We start from the raw sequence: 23,274 nt of genomic DNA, 5'->3' as shown, positions 1-23,274 counted from the left end.
AAAAGTGCATTTTTAAAAATAAAAGTATTTTGGAAAAAAATCCCTGCCGACCTACCTACCCTATTTTTAAAAACCCTGTTATCGGAACAGCATATTTATTTTTAATTTTTTAGTTTTTACTGTTACAAATAGGGTTAGGATTACAAATAGGCTTAATTTTTGTTACAAATAGGGTTAGTATGACTTTGTTAGAAAACAAGATTTTTTCACATTTTTGACCAAAATTGGTGAAAGTTGCCCCAAAATAAACTTTGCATATATCTGCACAACTTGATTATCTCTCACGAGTAGGCCTATTATCCCTAGGAACATGTACAACGAAATTTAATCTGACGAGCAGTTTCCAAAAAATGAGTTTCCACAAGGAAAAAACAAGAAATCGCCCCTAAATACAAATATGCATATTTAATCAAAATTTAAACAAATACGGCCATTTTTTTTTGAAAATTAGGCTGTTTATTACAAATAGGGTTAACTTTTGTTACAAATAGGGTTAGTGTAGTAATGTTCACGAATATTTTCAGTTTATGTATCGGGTGTACATCCGTCTGCAAGAAAGTCACCAAGTGTACACATGTGTAGACTACACTCAAATCCGTCCTCAGTGTATAGTTTTTTCTTCCAGTTTCGTGTATAATCATTAACTTTAAAATCCCTCTTTAATATGAAAAGATCACTTCACAAATGCCTTCACAGCACTTTTCACGGTATAAACTAGCTTTTGCCATGAGTTCGGTACGTAAATGGGTTGGTAATGCTGGTGGTTAGTTTGAGGGCGCCAAACCAACTTTTTCAAAGGAGTGGTGCTGGTGGTATCCAGGGTATCATTCACGGGAAGTTTCCTTGTCCTCTTTTCCATACTTCAGACTGCTTAGAGTCATTCGACTGGTGTATTTATTAAAAAATAATTAACATGATTTGCTAAATGCAAGCAAAGTTCTTGTAATTGTTGTCATGACGTACCCACCGATTTTGGTGTCACAAATGTAAAAGCGACGCCTCCCATGCATATGTTGTGGAAATATCACAGGCATTAACATGAAAGTGACAGTGAACTTTGACCTTCAGAGACGGACTTAATGTCACACGTCATTCTTTGTTTACTCTACTTACCCAGTGCTTTAATCATGAAGAGTGTGAAGTATTACATGAGAGCTTTAACTGTGTGCTAACAAATTTTGTCGTTATTACAATTACCAAGTATGTAAAATAACTTCCACCTCATCGTTACATTGAGATGTCACATTCTGCAAAGCGGCAGCTCCCGCATTTACCGTCCATTGCAATTGACATCTCAGATTCAAAGTTACAATGATATTGAGATGTTGCGTGGTTTTTATGTTTCGTAAGTGTGCTACATGGTCTGTGATGTGAATGTGTCTGTTATTTGGTGTTAGAAATTAGCCATGGTGAGGTCGTTGTAATTACTTGTGATGTGAACGTAAGAAACTCATGGATGGAATAAATAATTTCCTTACAAATTTAAAGATTTAAGCATAATCGACACACTCATCCTTTCAGGTAGAACGCGCCTCGGGGACAGACATTCGGACTCTCCAACTTTTACAATTCTTTTCTGATATACCACTTGTGGGGGTTCATTTTAAAGCTCTTGTCGTGAGAAAACTTTTCACTGGCTTAGTTTTCGAAATCGGAAAATCTTGTTTTTCTCCGTAGAGTTAACACAAGGATGGCGGCCATTTTCAATTTTAAATATCGGGAAATCTTGGGTTATTTGTTTCTCTAGTACCAAAATTTGCATGATGACCCCGACCTTTATTCTTGATTTTGAAAGAGAATGGATGAAAGATTCCTTAAGGAAAGTTTGAGAAAACGTTTAAGAGTTTCTTATAGACTAATTATCTTTCGTTAACGTTTTAAGGAAAAATATAAAAAAGGTGTCCTTATTCCATTTTACCCGTCAATGTGGGGTTAAAAGAAAACCGTTGGACGCGTTTTGCCACGGATTAGCAGGGTATTTATGAATGTAATGGCATCATGAAAATTTCTGTAGACATATATGTAAGGGACAAAGTCGCTGCGACTATTTTTCAGCACTTTTCATTATTTTTTGTATGAAAAATAGTCTGTGTTGTTTGACTCCTTGAAACATGCTGGAACACTGGTCAACTGTGCACGACCCCGACTCTACTCGCAGTCAGACAAAATTAAATATTCGATGAAACATTTTACGGTCCGTACAAAAAAAATCAAGTTTCTCAGTAAACACAATTCTCACCATGCACCGAAGAACATACACTGTCGCATAAAGTAACTTTTGCAGTTATATACTCTGAACATTTTTGTACACTGATGATTTTGTGCAAGTATTCCATGATTTCTTTAGATCACAAAAAAGTAAAAAAGAGCGACTTTGTCCTTTCAAGGTAGGCCGCGGCTAGGAGACAGATATTTGGACTCTCAAATTTCTTCAAGCCTTTTCTGATTTAACACCTGTGGTGCTCATTTTAACGCTCTTGGATATAGAAAAAAAATTCAACGTCTCAGTTTTTCGAAAACCCCAAATCTATTTTCCTCATAGAGTTAACACAGGAATGGTGTCCATTTTGAATTTAAAATATCGCAAAATGTTGGGTAATTTGTTTCTCTAGTTCCAAACTTCAAAATGCACTATTGTGTATGAAATATAAAGTTCTACTGACAGTTCGCGGTGAGAACTGTACTGTTACACCATCAGGACAAATACTGATACCTTTCATTCTTGTTACCAGTAAATACTCCTAAAATACAAAAAAAACACACTTGCAATCTCTGTTAATGTAGAATACGGACTCTCAAACTTTTACAATTGTTTTTTCCTGATCTACCACTTACGTAAATTCAGTTTGAAGCTCTTGTAGTAAACATTATTTTCGCCGTCTTTGTTTTGTAAAAATCGAAAATTCCCATTTTTCATTAAAGTTAATGCAGGGGTGGCTGCAATTTTGAATTTCAAATATTGGTCAAGTTACTAGTAATAATTTGTTTCTTTGCACGGTGTCTCCTAATTTTATAAGAGAATTGGTGAAAGTTTCCCTGAGGAAAGTTTGAGCAGAAGTTGAAGTCTTTCACTCTCGAGGCGTGTTATATACATTAATAAGCAACGCATATACAAAAAATTAAAAAAAAAACACTGAACAAATTCAGATTTTCTCCCTGCAGGATGCCATGCCCTGTCTCTATATTTACAGTTACAGTGGGAAGTAAAGCGAAAGGTCGTACACACGGGCATATCAAACAAAGCTGTTGTTTGTGAATGTGAATAAAAGAATTCGTATATATAAACAGTCTCTTGGTGGGCACTTGTTCATTTGCTTAGCGGGAAAATTGAAAACAAAATACTGTTGCAGGACTCGGCTGTTAGGGTGTCAATTGGGAGGGTAAGACCATGTGGTGATGACAGGGCAATGAGGAGACTTTCTAACGGAGGAGAGCTTGAGAGAAATTTTCCAATATAGGGAGAGGGGAAAACATCGGCGTATAGGTAGAATCTTCAGGATGATATTAACACATAGAATTCATTGTCTTTCACCATTTTAATTGCGGGATAGCATATTTATGTGGGAAACACCCCACTTTTCAATTTATATTTTAATTATTGCTTTATTTCAAACAACCATGCATCTTAATGTTTCAGCTATGTTGTTATTTACTCTGTGTATGTATTCGTCAAAAAGTAAACAACAAGAAAACATCTTTAAAGTGAATTAGTACCTCCTTATGTGAACATGTATGGGCAATCTAGATATGATATGATCATGATTTAATGAGTCATGCAACACTTTAAAATCATATCCATGTCGCCTTGCACAAACCAAACATCAGACTCTTGTAGAACACAAATTTGACTAAATAAAACTTTTTATTTACCAAAACACACCTAAAAATATGCCGATTTCATGAACACTGCGCTGACAGTTACTATTCGACAGAGTTTCACAATCTAAATCGTCGAAACGGAACAAACCAGAGCAGTGAGCAATCGCAGCTTTCAAATTTATATTGAAAACAAACAAGAAAGAGATTATACTTCGGGTCTGAAAATGTGGTATGCATGAGTGATTGACTGAACAGCTTCAAAGAAGCGGCTGAAGCTGTATGAATTGGTGACGAGTTGACATCCATCATCAAAGCAATCTTCGAAAGGAGCTAAAATGATCAAACGATACATCAAAATTACATTATCACAAATAGTTAACTATTAGATACAGTTTGTGTTCACAAATACCTGTTTAGTTCGTATCCATCCTTTTTTTTTACAAATAAGAGTGCGGCCGAAGAACATCCAAAAGAATAAGAAACATTAATCGATATTTAACATTTTGCGAAGGTCAGCAGAAGGGTGTAACTTAAAAAATAAGACCCTCGCATTAAAACATGAAAATTATATCTCTAACATGTAACGGTGATGCAGTGTCCTACACAACAATACCTGCGAAAAATACATGGTGATTAGGAATGAAAGAGCTAGAACTCTGTTTATAATATGGTCTCAGAATCAGAGGAAAGAGAACTCACTTCATCGGAAGCAAGAGTCGGTTTGATTTTCTTCTCCCAGAATGCCAGTGCTTTTGCAATGACGTGAGATGGTATATTTGGACACATCTCACGGAGATGATGTTTCATCTCGTCCGTGGATTTCAGTTTTGTCTCGTGGAGATGGTGATCATCGCCCTCGACCAGAAGTGAGTTCTCCTTGAGGGCGATACATTTGTCACTCTTGAAGGCGACAGCACGAAGGCAAGTAACTATCGTTTTCGTTCTACTGCCTCGACATTCCTCATTCATATGAGGCTCAAAAAAGTCGAAATCGACGGAACGATTCGGGTTGAAATCATAAAATCGGACCCACTTTCTTGCAACTTTTCCGACTGAGTCATGGCTCTTTTTGAAATGCTGTCTCTCAATCAATTCACCCTTTCTCACCAGTCTAAACTGCAAAAAGGAATTTCTGTAGACTGGAGATTCTGCGTCAAAATCAAGAGGAATGGCTTCAAAAGTGGGATAGCAACATCCAGCCTCGAGACAATACTGATCGCCCTCTTTTACACTGGTTTTACGACTTATCCGGACACCAAACTTGCTAATTACCCAGCAACTTCGCTGATGATATTGAGACTTTGATCGGTAATTACCAAAGCACTTTGGTAATTCACCTCAAACTTGATACTTGATCTGGCTGCAGTAACTCGATGGGTGGCAAAGTGTAAACACAGATGCCGACATCTACAGTGCATGCAGCGATAGCATAAACCAATTTGAGACATGAGTTTGCACTCGAAGTATTCAACAGTGTACCCATACAAAAAATTGCTGAACAAAGTGATGAAAATGGCACAGGACAAATACAACTTGCAATGCAGTAAACCTGCCTACTGCACCAAAAATATTTCTTTAACTTTAATGGACACCATGTCTGATTGAACAGTCCTTTTTCCGCTCAAGTCGTGCTGATTTAGGCACAATTCTTGAACACCACTCAAACTTTCAATCACTTTCCTAAATCGACTTACACATGAAGAAATTGTAAAGGAAGCTAGAATACAGAAAAGATTTTCAATATCTCTATCTCCATGAATGGGCATTCCTCGATCACATTTATGCTGATAGACAACCATTGCCAAAAGGCAGCAAAATTCAGCAATGATTCCGAGCTTAGTATTTCATATCCCTGCATCAAATGAAATTGAAACACAATCCCATCAGTGACATTTGGTAAAATTTTCACACGAATCATATCTTAAAATTAAAAAAAAGTGAAACAATGACGTCTTGTACTTTGCCGATCAACAGCACAGTGTGAACTGTGAAGTGGCATCTGCATTGCCTGCACGTAAAAGCAACTCAGTGTACTCAGTATCAAATGGTCTGCATCTTATGGAAACAACAACTGGCAGTGAAAGTTGTAATAGTCACCGGTAAAAACTCTTCACAGATGAAACGATAATTGCTTCAAACGAATGAAACTGCAGGTTTTATAGGAGGAAAACCAATGGCGGATGTGCGGAGTGGGACTATAGGTGACAGAGACGGAGGGTCATAGGATTATAAATAAACTGGATAATGTAGGATTTTCCTCACAATACTGTAACAGGAATTCCAATGTCCCCTTGTTTTAACATTAGTAATAGTTTTTCTGCTCTGAAAAGTAATTTAACAAACTCTAACGACCCATTATACTCTCCTAACCTCTCCGTAGTTGAGTTTTACATGTAACACGGATGAACAGCACACATGTACATATGTTGGTTTTACTGAGGAATGCTGTTCAGTGGAATGCCAACCCCTGGTCACAAATTAGTTTATGGCACTTATCAGTGACTTTGTATACACATTGTGTACCCCATGGAGCACTCATGCAGCCAGATCAAGTATCAAGTTTGAGGTGAATTACCGAAGTGCTTTGGTAATTACCGATCAAAGTCTCAATATCATCAGCGAAGTTGCTGGGTAATTAGCAAGTTTGGTGTCCGGATAAGTCGTAAAACCACAGTAAAACACTGCTTGCGATTACAACAAAGTGATGGTTGGGATATATCACTTCAGACGGAACGAACTTAACATCAAAGCCTATAGTTTCGAGCAGAAATTTTAGAAAGCCATTATTGACCGTGCAAATACCACCCATGCCAGACAAACCAGCTCGCTTTATATCATCGATAGTTGGCGCTCGTCTGTCCTCCTCGTCCACGGCCAGCAAGGTGACGTTCTGCGACGGGATGGCGTTATGGAAAGCCCTGACAAGACAGTTGAGTAAACCTAGTGGATTTTCCTTGAACATCAACAGAGGATCTTTTATTTTCAGAACGTTTTCGATGAAGTCCACTGACTCTTCTTTAGTGTACATGATTCAGACTCAGTATCCAGGGACCAAAATCTGAAAGTTCGCACAGGTAAATGGTGTTTTGGTTACATCAGCATTCAACGCGCAGATCAAGTTGAAGAAATCAAGATTCTAAAAGCCAATAAAGCGTATAAAATATTCTAATATGGACAATGACGAAAGTATCCTCTAAAAATATATATGCTGATCATTGAAGTGTTGTAGACGAAAAAACAAATGAAGCTGGTATAACGATAGACGAAGCATCTGATCGATTAATCTGTGGGTGCCATTTTGCCTGGTGATGTGAATGCAACAGACTAGTTAAGGATTTACAATGAACGGGTTTATATTTACCAAATTTTCAACTTTTCTCCGACTGTAAATGTATGATTACTTGTAATTCAATCCTGTTTGATCGAGAGGCGGAACACTTCTACTTGCTCACCACTTGCACTGATATGATGGATTTTTTAGAGTGAATGATCTCTGCAAGTGTAATGAAAAAAAAACCATAAAAAAATCAAAGTAAAATGAAAAAAACATTCAAAGTAAAATAAAAATAAAAGTGAATTAAAAGTAAAACGAAAGGAAATGCATTTCAACTATTGCCGATAGCTGCCTTTTTTTGACCAGCATTCTTTTCGGTTCATAGTCTGAGTTACACGGAGCCGAATGACAGCCCTCGGCCGCTGAGTCACAAGAAAAAGGGGGAAATTAGATAAGTAGCGATTGCCGAGAGCCGTCAAAATATTTTGTGTAGGTTATAATTTCTTAGCCCATTATTTGTCATGGCAGGGTAGGAATATTTCTACATGCATGTAAGTAAACTGATATCAATCTTTATTCAAATGATTGGGCCTCAGCCCATCGCAAACAAAAAAACGTACAATACAGAGATATGAAAGAAAACCGTATTTATTTAACTGCAAAATAAACTCGTCTCGAAGTTTGAATGCTTTGTGTACAAAAATAGACAACTTATATAGAGTACACTGATTTTACGATGCCAAAACAGCATAAACTTATCGTAAGAAGGAATAATATCCATTCTACAATGCTCATATAAAGGACAGAAAAGTACAAATTGACATTCGTCTTCTACAACTGACAAATTTTTACTTAAACAAAAACAACATACTCTTTGTTCAACTGGAACAATGGATTTTGAATATCTTTCAAATTCAATAGCCAATGTATGACTTGATGAGCGGAGTTTAGCAAGGTCAAAAGTGTTAGGTGCCCTGTAGCTGAATGTTGCAATATTACAAATTACTCATAAAAACAAGTGTGTAACTTATAAAGAAACGTAGGTGAGGTTATATTTGCAGATATAAATCGACATTACTTCACCATCCAATTATCCCAAATTAGTTCCAATCGTGTTCATTTTATAGCTTTCGGTTTCGGGAAAGTGATGATTCCTGGAAACTTGCCACGGTGGCTATGTTAGTGGTAGGCAAATAGGGCACTCAGGGCCGGCTGTGGAGACTGTTCACAGTTTACCTTTCTCCTTGTCTCTGGTCGGTCCTACCGGGCTGTGTCTGCACGCTCCTAGTTAAAGCCCCACTGGCTGTATCTTTTACATTATTTTATTAATTTACTTTTCAAGCTAAAATAAGTTATGTGAGAATGTACTAATTTAGGTGTGTTCAGTCACTCAGTCACTCTATGCGACTGTAAATGCAGTTTTGAACAAGATAAAGATTACACTGCAATTAAATGTTTGCCCAAACATTAAATCGCAGCCCAATGCGGAAAAGCAAAAACCGTGGATACTGTGCATATCTGCACTGAAATCTACGCATAAACTGTACAGAGTAGTCTATAATAGGGGTGACTGATTTCAACTGTGACGATGTAAGTTCTGTTTTCCTTTATCAATTTTTGAAAAAGGCGGAAAATAAAAATGAATTTACTTGTCAAATATGTCACAAAGGAATGGTTTCCTTACGCAGTAAAAGCCCATATCCCTTCAGAGTGTAGAATTCAGAGAAAACCAGGAGAAAATAGGAAGATATTATGAGGCCAACACATTTCAAGAGTTCCAGCTAGTTGGGTTTTAACCAACTATCCTGGGCGCTTAGGGACTGGTCAGTGTCTTCGGCCTGAGGGACGGTGGATTCATGGTGTCACCCTGTTTTTGACTTTGGTGATGGGGTCACGATGATTTTTGAAATGCCCACAGTGTTTTGAATTTCGACACGGGCTCATACTTGCCTAAAATGCATCGTGCCAGCCTCGGAAGCATAATTCAGTTGCATTTTTCAGCGCGCCCTTGGGGCGCGTAAATTAAACATATCGGACATACATATATCAGAGATATCTGTATGTTTAATATTTTTCAGGCCATCCTTCGGGCGCATCACTTGAATATATCAGACATATATATCAGAGCTATCTTGATGTTTAATATTTTTCAGCGCGCCCTTCTGGTGCGGCATATACTTACATAAATCAGAGATACATGTCAGAGATATCTTGATGTTTGCAAAGCAAAGTTTACAGTTATGAAATCTGCAGTTCATATGAAAAGCATGACAAATTCGTGATACTTTCCTGTTTTCTCTATGAGAATTCAGTATTGGAAAGCAACACGCACTAATATTTCACAATATATTTGATACAATGATATACTTTAGAAAGAGAAAAATGACTAGATATTTTTCGTTCTCTTTGATGCAACTATCGTTGTGTCACAGGTTTTCTGTCAAGAGATGATTTTTTTTCATGACTAAAATAAAAGTTAACTAAAGGCAGCTCTTATCATTATTAGCTGTGCTTTATGTGGTTTCAATGTTAAAAGAAAAGGTCCTCTCAGATACTGCACACATCAGATTTAGCTACAACTTTTAAATATAGCTCTCTGTGGCTTCTCAGGAGATGTAACTGGATGGCTGGCAAGTCTTAATAAGGTTCCAAGACAAGAAATTGACTTGGTTAAGCTAACATTCTCTAAGTGGTTAATAAGCTCAGAATCCCTGTAAATTATATATTTTCGGCAAGCCTAGATATAGGGGAACATTTTGGATACAAAAGTGTCAATATTGTTTACATACCTATCACGTGACGGGCAATTTGCCTTACCTTTCAAAAATTTGCTTCCTTATGTTTTGTTTCAATGCTTTGAGATATAAGGCTGAACTTTGTGTGAGTGCAAGCTGTCCTACAGATCTTCCAAAAAATGTCTCTCAGAATTTTTTTAAACCTTCTAAAACAATTTTTATGCCAGAAAAACTTCCAGAGTGGTGAATTTAATCCGAGTTGATTTCTTTAAAATTGTGCTCCAAAAAAACTAAGCAAGATATAAAAAATCTGAGACACACTTTGGAAGAGCGTTGTGACAGCTTGCATTCCAGAAAGTTTGAGTCGGATATTTTGAAGAATTGAGACAAAACATTGGGAAAACCGATTTTCGAAAGGTTATGCAAAGTATCTGTTACCTGATAGTTATGTAAACAATAGTGACACTGTTGTTACCAAAATGTTCCCCTATATCTAGGCTTTCAGAAAATGTACAATTTACGGGAGTTCTGAGCTTATTAACCACCAGAGAATTGTTAGATTAAAATGGTCAATTTCTTGTCTTGAAACCTTAAGACCCATCAAAGTTTTTGATTTACTGATTTTTTGATTTGTTTTACTGCTTTTCCCTCTTAAATATTCATGATTGACATCCGTTTCTGTACAACAGTTCAGGACATCTGGTTAAGCATGGAAAGTATGAAAGTCATTCACAGCTGATTCAAAATTGAAGTACCGAAGAACTGTATTCAAACTTTAAAATTGGCACTTTGAAATTCCTGTCTTACAACTGATCATGACATGTCAACAATTTCATTAAAACACAGAATTATTGAAGGATATATATATATATATATATATATATATATATATATATATATATATATATATATATATATATATATATATATATATATATATAATATATACATAACTCTCTGTGCCCAAGTTCAGAGGTTGCCATAAAGCCATTATGTGATAACCGGGAGGGCACATTGTATACATTTTGTGTGTATATATATATATATATATATATATATATATTAATATATATATATATATATATATATATATATATATATAATATATATATATATATATATATAACACAAATAGCTCGCTTTGTTTTGGAAAATAATTTCTTCCAATTTAATGGGAAACACTTCAAACAAATCTCGGGTACTGCTATGGGTACACCATTCGCAGTATCGTATGCAAATATATATATGAGTTGGTGGATGCGGAAGTTTTATTTTACCATCCCAAACCATCCAGATATCACAGAGCGTTTCATCGATGATCTTGCCGCGCTATCTACATCTAATGAAACGGATATACGCACCTTCATAAACCGGCTAAACAACTGTCATCCGAAGATAAAATTCACTGTTGAAATAAGTCCTAATTCAGTTCCATTTTTAGATGTCAAACTACACCTTATTAACCACAAACTGGAGACAGACCTTTATTGTAAACCTATAGCATCACATCGTTACCTGCCCCCTTCGAGTTGTCATCCACCACACATCTTTAAGTCAATCGTTTACTCCGGTACACTTCGTATTCGCCGTATTTGCAGTAAATCGGAATGGTGTGATCAACGAATCAAAGAATTTCGCTTTCACAACAGAAAATGTGGCTACTCGGGAAAATCCATTGATATGCAGATCGCTCGTGCATCAAACCAAACTCGTTCCGATTTACTTCAATACAAATGTAAATCACTTACACACACAGATAGAGTGCCTTGGGTTACAACATATGATCCACGACAACCTTATCTGAAGGAAATCAGCGATAAAAACCAGATCATCCTCCAATCATCATCTCGCATGAGACAAGTGATGCCATTGCCACCAATTATCGCGTACCGCAAACCAGCGACGATCGGTAACATTCTACGTCAAAATAAACTTAAACATGCTAAATCTGAACGTATTACCTGGGGTTGCAAACCTTGTAACAGAGAACGATGTGCTTGCTGTTCTATTATACAGGACACAAAGTATTTCATATCTACAGTGTCTGGTAAATCCTTCCAAATTAAAGATGACGTTAATTGTAAATCAAACAACGTTATATACGCCTTAACCTGTCGTACATGTAATATTCAATATATAGGGCAGACAACACAACCTTTCCATAAAGAATGAATGGCCATCGTTCTAATATCAAAACAAATCGTAAGGACAGGTCTCCTTATGTAGTGCCTCATTTTAGGCTGCCTGGTCATTCATTGTCAGATAATGCTTTGACAGCCGTAATCCTCTGCCGATTACCAGATCCTAACACACAACTTATGAAACAGCTAGAAAGTTTATGGATTAACAAAGCGGAAACGATGTATCCTCAGGGTTTGAATGATTACGAGCCTACGGGAATTCAAAATTAGTTGCTTTCGTGCTATTGGTCTCCTTTTGGGTCACGTGAATATTCCCGCATTGTCTAATCTGGACATGCGCACATTGTTTTTGTTTTAGTAAATAGAGCCTGATGAAGGTGTGCTAGCCACATCGAAACGTTGCTCATCAAAATTTACTCTTGGGATTGGAAGTAAGGTCAATCTTAGAACAACCTGCCGTTCTACAGATCTTTTCGTATATATATATATATATATATATATATATATATATATATATATATATATATATATATATATATATATATATATATATATATCGCGGAGGTCACCCTGTCTTCAAAATTTGGAATAGGGGGGGTCAGCCACTTTTTGACGTGGGCGAAAAATAATCCACCTTGGCCAAAGAAACTGACCAGCGCCTTAACCCTACGAGTATGGCGAGAGTGTACGGCTTTGGCTTCGCCGCCTCTCAACTCCGTGGAGTTTTTTGGTCCCAATTGGTACCACGGCTGCGATAACGTGTGCAAATCAGCAATTGGTATCTGAAATCTGTGTCGGATGATCGCTACGATTATCGATATGCGAGATTACCCAGCGACCATTCTTCGCTTTGCTCGTGTTAACCAGATGTAAACTGAAAATGCTCATATGTTTCAGTACATATTGAAGTTGTATGTAAAATTAACTTTTGCCACATGTTTGCAACTTCATTGAAAGTGTTTATGATCAACATCATGAACAATATTCACCACAGATTAATTCCAAAGGTCATTAAATATATATGTAATTAGCTGATAAAAATACAAAATTTCTTTGAATACTGTAATTGTATCACCACTTTGTATTGCGAGTGTAATAGCCTTTGGTTAAGCTCAAGCTATATATGCAAAACTGTGAAAGCTCATTGAATTTACGAATTATATATTAGCAGACAAAAATATCTTTCACTTATACAACATAATTACCCTATCAATATACATAGCAAGTTCATAACTGTTTTTAGAGTTCTTCCAATCTTATATCCTTGATTGGGAAAGTTAGTTAAATATGAAAATTAGTATCTTGCCAATGTAAAAATCTAAACAACTTTCATTAATATTTCATCGGAAATTATTCAATGTACATAGCAGGTTTCATCGACTTTCATGAAGTCAATCAAGATATATCCCTAATTTGAAAAGTTCGTTGAAAATGCAAATTAGTAATAATGTTTTACAAAATCAAAATGACCTTTGGTAATATATTCTCATTGTAACTAGAATATACATAGCAAGTCAATCCAGATATACATCCCTGATTGGGAAAGTTTGTTAAATATGCAAATTAGTGATTAGCTAAAATAAAAATGATTAATGACTTCAATATTGTTATTTCGTAGTATCTTAAATGTACATAGCACGTTTTGTAAACTTTGATTAAGCCAATCCAGATGTATGTCTCTAATTGGGAAAGTATGTTCAATATACAAATTAGTCATTAGCTGAAGTGAAAATACTAATGACTTTCAATTTAGTTTTAACTTAGTATCATCAATGTACATAGCGTGTTTCACCAACTTTGATCAAGTTAATCGAGGTATATATCCCTAGTTAGGAAAGTTCATTGAATATGCAAATTTGGAAATTGCTTCGGTAAAAATGCTTGATGACTTTCAACATTGTTGTATCATGGTATATTCAATGAACATAGCAAGTTTCGTCTACTTTGTTCAAGTCGATCAAGATATATATGACCTTAATTAGGACAGTGTATTAGATATGCAAATTAAGCATTGGCAGAAGAAAAAATGATCAATGACTTCCATTAATGTTAAATCATAGTATCTTCAATATACATACGAAGTTTCGTCAATTTTGATGGGGTAAATTCAGATATATATCCTTAATTAGAAAGGTTCATCAAATATGCAAATGAGGAACTCGCTAAAGAAAAATGCTTAATGACTTTCAATAATGTTGTAGTATAGTATATTCCATGTACATAGCAAGTTTCATTAACTTCAGTCAAGTCGATAGATATATATAACCGTAATTAGGTAATTAGGGAAGTTCATTTAATATGCAAATTAGGAACTGACTGACGTAAAAATGCTTAATGACTTTCACTAATGTTAAATCATAGTATCTTCAATATACATACCCACATTCGTCAATTTTGAATGAGTCAATTCAGATATATATCCCTAATTAGGAAACTTCATCAAATATGCAAATTAGCAGATAACTTTGATGTCGGTCACACCTTTATGTTTTTCAAGGCGAATAAATGCTTGTGTGACCAATATTTGTGGCAAATCTAATCCAATTCTGTGCAGACGTTCTCACTGTGTGTCTCATTTTTCTAAAATCATTAATTAGGCAAATATGCATGAAATATGCAAGCCGTACCCTCCAAAAACTAATCTGTTCTTGCAATTATGAAACAGAATCTGTGTACCAGATTTGATTCTAATTTGACGAGCCGTTTTTGAGATACTGGGCCCACAGATTATGTATTAAGATGTCATATTCCAAAGTTAGCGCATGTAATAGACACATTCAGTTTGCTCACTTGGCGTGTCAAAGTATAAACCAGATATGAACTGAAAATGCTCACGAGTTTCATTATACATTGCAGTTATGTGTAAATTTGAACCTTTGCCACGTGTTTGCAACTTCATTGAAAGTGTTATGATCAACATCATGAACAACATTCAAATTAGGAATTGGCTGAAGTAAAAATGCTTAATGACTTTCAAAAATATTGTACCATAGTACCTTCAATATATGTAGCAAGTTTTGTCAACTTTAAATCTGATATATATCCCAAAGTAGGAAAGTTCATTAAATATGCAAATTGGGAATTGGCTAAAGAAAAAATGCTTAATGACTTTCAATAATGTTGTATCACAGTATCTTCAATGTACATAACAAGTTTCATAAACTTCGAGCGAGCCAATTCAGATATATATCCCTAATTAGAAAAGATCATTAAATATGCAAATAGGGAATTGGCTCAAGTAAAAATGCCTTTTGACTTTCAATAATGTTATGTCATAGTATCTTTAATGTACATAGCAAGTTTCATCAACTTTCGTCGAGTCAATTCAAATATATATCCACAGGGCCTCACAAGTGCCTATTTAAGTCAATATTACAGCGTTTTTCTTTCTTTTTCAATGTTAAAAATAATCCAGCTGAAGAGAACAACACTTGTTGTAGCTGTCTTTTGTGTAGCGTGTATTGGCATGTATAGTGAGTCCTCGTAAATGTGACCTTTAGTTCCGTGACCTCTAGGCCCGGCTCTAGCCATGCCTACTTCCTGCCCTGCCCTCGCTATGCTTACTGTATAGTACAGTAACACAGCGACGTCTGTACACGTGTACAGAAGGCATGGCCAGAGGAATTGGCTAGAGGTCACGGAACTAAAGGTCGTATTTACATATGATCACATTCCCCATTGAGGGCGCACTATACATGCCAATACAAGCTACACAAAAGACAGCTACACAAAATGTTGTGCTCTTCAGCTTTATTTGTAACATTGAAAAAGAAAGAAAAACGCTGTAATATTGACTTAAATAGGCACTTATGAGCCCCTGTGATATATCCCTAATTTCAAAAGTTTATTAAACATGCAAATTATAAATTGGCTGAAGTAAAATTGCTTAATACCTTTCAAGAATTTTGTATCATAGTATCTTCAATATACATACCAAGTTTTGTCAATTTTAATAATAACAATAATAATAATAACAAGGCAGTATTGCTGAAGGCAATGAGTACTTGGGCCGTGATAGAGTAATTTTGAGGACAATATATACTACTATTCAAATATGGTCTTGAATTTCCTCCTGTCAATGAGGCATTTGATTAACTGGTTATTAAACGAAGCAATGGCATGACAACGGCAAAATATGTCTAGCAACTTTTGTGGAGTTTGAGGCAGGGGTTCTTTATTTATAGCGGGAATTGCTTAAACTCCTTAAATATTCAAATTACAGCAAATTTCTTTTGTTCTCGATGGTAGATGTCTAATATTTAGATGGGCATATTTAGATTTCTACCCTATAGTTATCCCTATATACCAAAAATCGGACATCCAGCTCTATTGGCTTGCTCAGAATTAGATATGCGCATAATTAATGAGGTACAATATGTGGTGTCATAAGGTGTCCCATCATACCATTTATGAAGGGTGTAGCACTTGTGGTTACTGAGTTGTGGACAAATATATATATTTGAGGTCAAAGGTCATCGAGGTCACGTGACATTTTGTCAAAATAATTGTATTGCTAAGTTATTCCTATATACCAAAAATCAGACCTCTAGCTCTATTGGCGCGCTCAAAATTATATATGCGCATAATTAATGAGGTACAATATGTGGTGTCATAAGGTGTCTTATCATACCAAATATGAAGGATGTAGCACTTGTGGTTACTGAGTTGTGGACAAATATATATATTTGAGGTCAAAGGTCATTGAGGTCACGTCACATTTTGTCATAATAATTGTATTGCTAAGTTATTCCTATATACCAAAAATCAGACCTCTAGCTCTATTGGCTCGCTCAAAATAAGATATGCACATAATTAATGAGGTACAATATATGGTGTCATGAGGTGTCCTTTCATACCAAATATGAAGGGTGTAGCACTTGTGGTTACTGAGTTGTGGACAAATATGTATATTTGAGGTCAAAGGTCATTGAGGTCACGTGAAGTTTTGTCAAACAAATTATATTGTTAACTTATCCCTATATACCAGAAATCAGACCTCTTGCTCTATTGGCTCGCTCATAATTAGATATGCACATAATTAATGGGGTACAATATGTGGCGTCATAAGGTGTCCCATCATACCAAATATGAAAGGTTTAGCACTTGTGGTTACTGAGTTATGGACAATAATGTATATTTGAGGTCAAAGGTCACCAAGGTCACATGATATTTTGTCAAAATGTCTGAGATATCTGCGTGAACCGATGGACTCACTGATGGACTCACGACGGATATGAGCCAATCTATAAGCCCCCTGGACTTTATCCGTGGGGACAAAAAAACTGTGTCACTGCATCCTTTAGGCAATATGAATACGATGAGAAACTAAATTTTTATTTTTCTTGGCATCATACATGCGAATCTATGGAGAACTGCCTTATACATGGGAGTCTATGGAGGTGTAAACTAAAAAGTCCTCTAACACGGCCAATTTGATAGCATTGTGAAACAAATCGACGTGCATCTGTATGGGGTTGGGTACTAGGCGTGAACGGACGGACGGACGCACGGACATGACCAAACCTATAAGTCCCCTCGGACTTCGTCCGTGGTGATTAAAAACAACGCAACAGTTATTACAGCTACACCGGCGGTAGGTTCATATCCAGAGCCCCGTACGGTCTGCCGCCATCGCTTGAAAACAATCTCATGCACCCGGCCATATGGGCAGCTGGCCGGATGCATGACTTCCCGGAGAAGGCGAGCTGTCACGTTCAAGCTCAGGATTATTTGTCGATCAAATTTCAGTAAATTTACCTTACCTAGATGAAATTTTGTCTATAGGCTGAAATTTCGCCGAAGTTTGACAAAATTACATCGATTTTTCAGGTTCATATGCGACATTTTTGAGTTTTGAGTGCAGACAGAAATAAGTTTTGAGGCAACATGGCTGCGACCCCATGTTGACCCCTAGCCCTGCGTACGATGCTATGTGCTCAGCTAACACACAGCATCGTACGCAGGGCCAGCGAGAGAGTTGCCGACATCGACGGTTATTTACGAGAAGTGAATAAAAGACTGTCATTTTGGAAGCGATCGAGTAGCTGAGGTAGGCTGGGATACGACTTGGGCCCAAGAACGCTGAATTTCGGCAGTAATTTGGCTTTTTACGTCAAGTCCCAAAATGGATTTGAAGTCACCGACCCAACGTACGGGTCTTTGCAGGGCTGTGGTGAGCGGGGCGGTTAGCTGTAGCGGAACACACAGCATCGTACGCAGGGCTAGTTGACCCCCAAGTGAAAATGTGTTCGCGATCAAATCTTCCTATATTTTTTTCAGAATTTTCAACAAAATCATTGCTTCTTACATCTTTTGTAAATATAAAATACTAAATAAAACTGCGATGTGCCATGTCTCCAGATTTCTAAAATATCGTTCGTTGACCGTTCGACGCAAACTTGTGACGCAGTTGAAATTCAATACTGACCGCCAAATAATCTTAATGAGACGAGATCAGTCTAGACATCCTCCAAATTATCCAACCATTCGCATTGGAGTTCAGCTCGCTTAGAGTATCATAACATTTTTCGGCCTTCTTTTAGATCGACCCTAATATCTCCCATTTAGGAAATAAATACACAAGCTACCTCGACAAAACTTCGTGCACCATCCAAGACCAAACGCACTACAAATCTGTCTTGACGTCATCATCTCCTTACATGGTAATCGGCATACCGTATTTTTTAGCAAAGGGGACACAGAATACGTCGGAGTATTCAGTTTCAAAACGTATTACATTGTGTGATGTTGTCAAAAAAAAGTCATGTTACTGCAGTGGTATAAATTACAAAACACAAAAGTTCAAATCAGTTTATTTTGGACTGGCTTTACCCAACATTTCATATTGTTTCTTATGCCAGATTTGACCACGTGCTTACTGGCGACCCTTTTCATGCAAATTTTGTGTCAAATGATGTGTTCCCCTGGAAAAACAAACGTACGATTTCTAAATGAAGGAGGCGAAATTTGCCCTCAAGACGCGAAACCACCCCTTGGGGTGTACCTAGCTATTTTTAACGAGCTTCTCGAATCTGCAGCTCTATTTCGAAATGATGGTCTGGTTTTCTCAGCTCAAGGATAAGTGTTCTCCATCGCTGTGGGCATTACTATTCTCAACCGGGGGTACAGTTTCCAGTCGTAATGTTTTTCATTGTGTCCGGGATATAAAACCTTTCCTTTTCAAACTTTCTCTTTGATTAACACTAATCCACATCTTGTCAGTGATTAAACATGTTTCAAGTTTAAATGTTAAATTCTGGTCTCGAGCCCTCCTGTTCGACCAAACCGAAATTACCCCTCCCACTTTGGCTCGTCCAGTGGGTGTAGCAAGGGTCGTGCCATCGCCTAGGAAACGGAGGGTGCATTAATTGTTGCATTTCGATGCACATTTTGACTATATTCAGAAGATTTTGTGGCCAAAACTCAGATAGAGAAGCATTTATATTCACATCTCACTTATTCAAGACTGGCTGAGAGCAGCACTTCCATTCAGTTAACATCATTACGCCATTTATTATGCCAAGAAAGATGAAGCCAATACATTTTGCCCTCCCTGGTCTCAGCCAGAAATGGTTATACCTTACAGTTTTTTCCCACGGAATGAAAACAAATGTACTTGGGCTGAGGCCCAAGTACAATAATTAAGCACTGATATAGCGCTATATATCCACAAAAGTGCTCATAGGTGCTTAAGGGAAAATGGCAACAATAAAAATAAAAGATCATTAAAAGTGAAAAAAGGAAAAATGGATAAAGGGAAAAACGAAGAATGTAACAAGATAAAAATTGTGGAAAGAAAACTAACAACACGGTAAAAACCGAATAAAGAACTGGTACACAGTAAATAAAAATCACATACTATGAGCAAGCTTAAAAAGGTGAGTTTTCAACTTCTTCTTAAAAATGTCAAGCGACTTGCAGGTTTTAATTTCAAGTGGAAGCTCGTGCCATAAGATTGGGGCAGCAGAATAAAAGGCCCGATTACCAAAGGTCTTACATACAACTTTCGGAACAGCTAACAGACATTGGTTTTCAGAACGAAGACAGCGCTTTGGTTTGTAGCGTGTAATTAGATCGCAGAGGTAAGTCGGAGCAGCACCGTGCAGGGCCTGAATGCGTTTATGGACAGGCAGCCAGTGAAGTTTGATAAGAGCATCAGTAATGTGGTCGAATTGTTTTACTTTTGTAATCAGACGAGCTGCAGTGTTCTGGATGAGTTGAAGCTTCCGCATATTTAACTTGGTCATACCATAAAGTAGACTGTTATAGCATAATCCAGTCTGGATACTACGAATGCATGAACTAACTGCTTTGTTGCGTCTTCTGTTCAATATTTCCGTATGGCGCTGATATGTCTGATATGCATGTATGACGATTTACACACTGCAGTTACGTGGTTGTTCATACTCATCGTGTTGTCAAAGAGAGCGCCAAGGTTTCTAGCACACGTTGTCGGAATGATGGTACAGCCGTCAATTCGCAAGGATTGTATGTTCAGTTTATGAAGGTTTGCCTGCGAACCAAATAAAGACTAATTCCCTCTTATCCGAGTTCAGTTTGATTATTATTATTATTATTATTATTATTATTATTATTATTATTATTATTATCCTTTATTTCAGGTCGATGACCCATACAATAAAAATGTACACTAAAAAAACTACATTAAAATATTTAAGAAGATATACACTCAAAAAACTACATTAAAATATTTAAAAAGATCAAAAAATGGTGATTAGATTAATGGTCATCTAGTTGTGTATTTCTGCGATCGCGTTTTCCATTTTTGATATGCTCATGTTGATATTCTGTAGTCTGCGCTGAAAGAAAGATAAAGTTGGGTGTCAGCGATCCGCTAGAGGTGAAACTCTATGTTGTATCTTCGAATGATGTTACCAAGTGGTGATGTGTAAATTGTGAACAAGATAGGTCCAAGAACAGAGTCCTGAGGAATTCCATAGTTGACTTTCCTAAGGTTGGAAAACACACAATTTATGCAAACTCTGTGTTGACGATCTTCAAGGTGTGATTCAAACCAAGTTAATGCGGTACCACGAACACCCATAAGGTAGGACAAACGATAGACTTGGTTCAAGTCTGTGATTTGTGAATGTTTGAGTGGAGTGAACGCAATGATTTGTATTCTGCTTTCATGTGAAACGCGCGCGTGAGTGGAGTGGACGCTATGAGTGGAGTGAACGCGATGAGTGGAGTGAACGCTATTCACCGGAGTTTCACCCGGTGAATCCGGCAGAAACTAACTCACTACTGCGCAGACTCAAACGTGACGCATTCAATCGCTGGGAAAACCTGGCGTGAGCTGCCAAATTCCGGACAGGTTTGTACGAAATAGGAGAGACACAAGAGAAATCATTATAAATGATTTTATTTTTTTAAAATTCACCGACTTGAACCAAGTCTAGACAAACGAGAGAGAAGTATTTGATGGTCAATTGTATCAAACGCTGCTGACAGATCGAGAAGTACCAGCATGACAATGTTCTGTCGATTCTGAATACGAGTCAGTGCTGTTTCAGTACTATGTGAGTCCTTATAAGCAGATTGCAACGGTTCAGTCGCCACAATTTTGCGAAATTGTGGACTTTACCGTGTACAATGTTGCATCAATGCCGCGCCTGTCAGTAGCCAGGATGTGGCTTTTGTACTATTGATACGCGTTACGTTTTCACCAAGATTCACCACATTTTAGAGAAATAAACTGTCCAATCCTTGTTATGCTTGATAAAGCCTTTGTACACTAGATTATGGACAAATTCGCCGCAATTTTGTGAAATTGTAGACTTTACCGCTGACGATGTTGCACCAACGCCGCGCCGATAGCCAACAGCTGGCCCAAATGTCTGAATGGATTTTTAGCGAAACACTCCGACACGTCACGTAATACAACAGCCATCGAGTGGCTGCGCGAACTATTTTGGCTATCGACAATCCCCAACTTTCACATTACCACCAGATACGTCAAAACTAGTGATAACGACGCGGACTGCTTATCGCGCCTGCACGAAATTAACAACGTTTTGGACACCATACAAACTAGCGAGACACACCCCTGGGACACACCCTTTACGGGAAAGGCACTATCACATCATATGTCTGTTTCCGTACTCCTTATTGCTCACGGACCTTTGCAGTAAGAACTTTACAAGCCAAATAAAAAGCACGGACTTACCCAGCGACACTAACACTACTTCCAGGGCGCCGGAAGGTTAGCGCCTACCACTAGTGTTGGAGGTTTCTGGTGGAAATCGGCTCATCGCAGGTCAACATTGTAATAAATTCGTGACGATTCAGAATTACTTCCAGGGGGGGGCACCCATTTTTCCCAAGAAAATTTAGGGGGGGCCAGACAAAAATACCACAATCTTTTAGGGGGGGCCAAGGAAAAAAACATCAATTCAATATTTGCCCAGAATTTCTGATCTCTACAAAAGAGCACCGTAGACGCTACCTGGGTGACAGATAAACTCAACATGTTCAGTTAAACTCCTTTAGCTGCCAAATTCAGTAATATTCACAGTGGTTTGTTTTATGCATCTACTGCAGTATCTTGTTCTCCTCCCTGAAGCGTTATGAAATGTCCAGTATTTAGCGTGTCAATACAAACCATAAAGTGAACAGTCAGGGTTGTTTTTGTTGAAAAGAGATCTCAGATCAAGTCCAGACTAGAATTCATTTATCAACAATAACAATGGTCATTTATGTTCACACTGGTATGTTGCTAAATACAGCATTGGGTGTTCTATGTAGTGATAGAATAACAAACAAATGCTGATACACAGAGATGAACATTGAACAAATGCTAAAAATTACAGCAAATGTCTTTTTAAGGTTGGGTTTACCTTGTAGCTTGTAAAGCAGTTGAAAGTTGCATGATAAAGAAGTGTTAATTTATGCAAATGTATGCAAATCATCTGATTTCTTGGCTTCTTTTGCCTCCCAATTTCAAAATTTCCAACGAATTTAACTCCACTCCAGCTGGGTCAAATTTTCTGAAATTTCACATTATGTTTTTTAAATGCTATATAACACAACAACTATCAATTGGTTTTGTTTTGCAATAAAGCTCTTATATTTTTAATAAGAGGCATTTTGAATAAGAGGCATTTTAATTTTGCTGATCATGATTTTAATCAATTATTAGAGTGTCAGTCTTTAAACCCCTACAATTTTAAAATGAAGATGGATAATGCCAAGTAAAATAGTTGTTTTTTTCTACATGAATACTATCCTTTCAAGTAAATATTACATTTCAGAAAATACTGTCTAGTTTTCGACTTAAATTAAT

At 37.0% G+C, this 23,274-nt stretch overlaps 1 long non-coding RNA gene across 1 annotated transcript; it reads right to left on the bottom strand.

Annotated features, from left to right (window-relative positions):
- Positions 1-3,843: 3,843 nt before the first annotated feature.
- LOC139140152 (uncharacterized) lies at positions 3,844-22,279 on the bottom strand. Its single transcript, XR_011553953.1, has 3 exons — positions 22,159-22,279; positions 7,181-7,312; positions 3,844-6,877 (listed from the first exon to the last, which is right to left on the bottom strand). It is a non-coding gene; the product is annotated as an uncharacterized lncRNA (long non-coding RNA).
- Between the last annotated feature and the right edge of the window lie 995 nt (positions 22,280-23,274).

The sequence above is a fragment of the Ptychodera flava genome, chromosome 9 (genome assembly GCF_041260155.1).
Source record: "Ptychodera flava strain L36383 chromosome 9, AS_Pfla_20210202, whole genome shotgun sequence".
Lineage (NCBI taxonomy): Eukaryota > Metazoa > Hemichordata > Enteropneusta > Ptychoderidae > Ptychodera > Ptychodera flava.
Note: the sequence above shows the minus strand (reverse complement) of the source record. Positions and strands in the feature narration are given on the sequence as shown.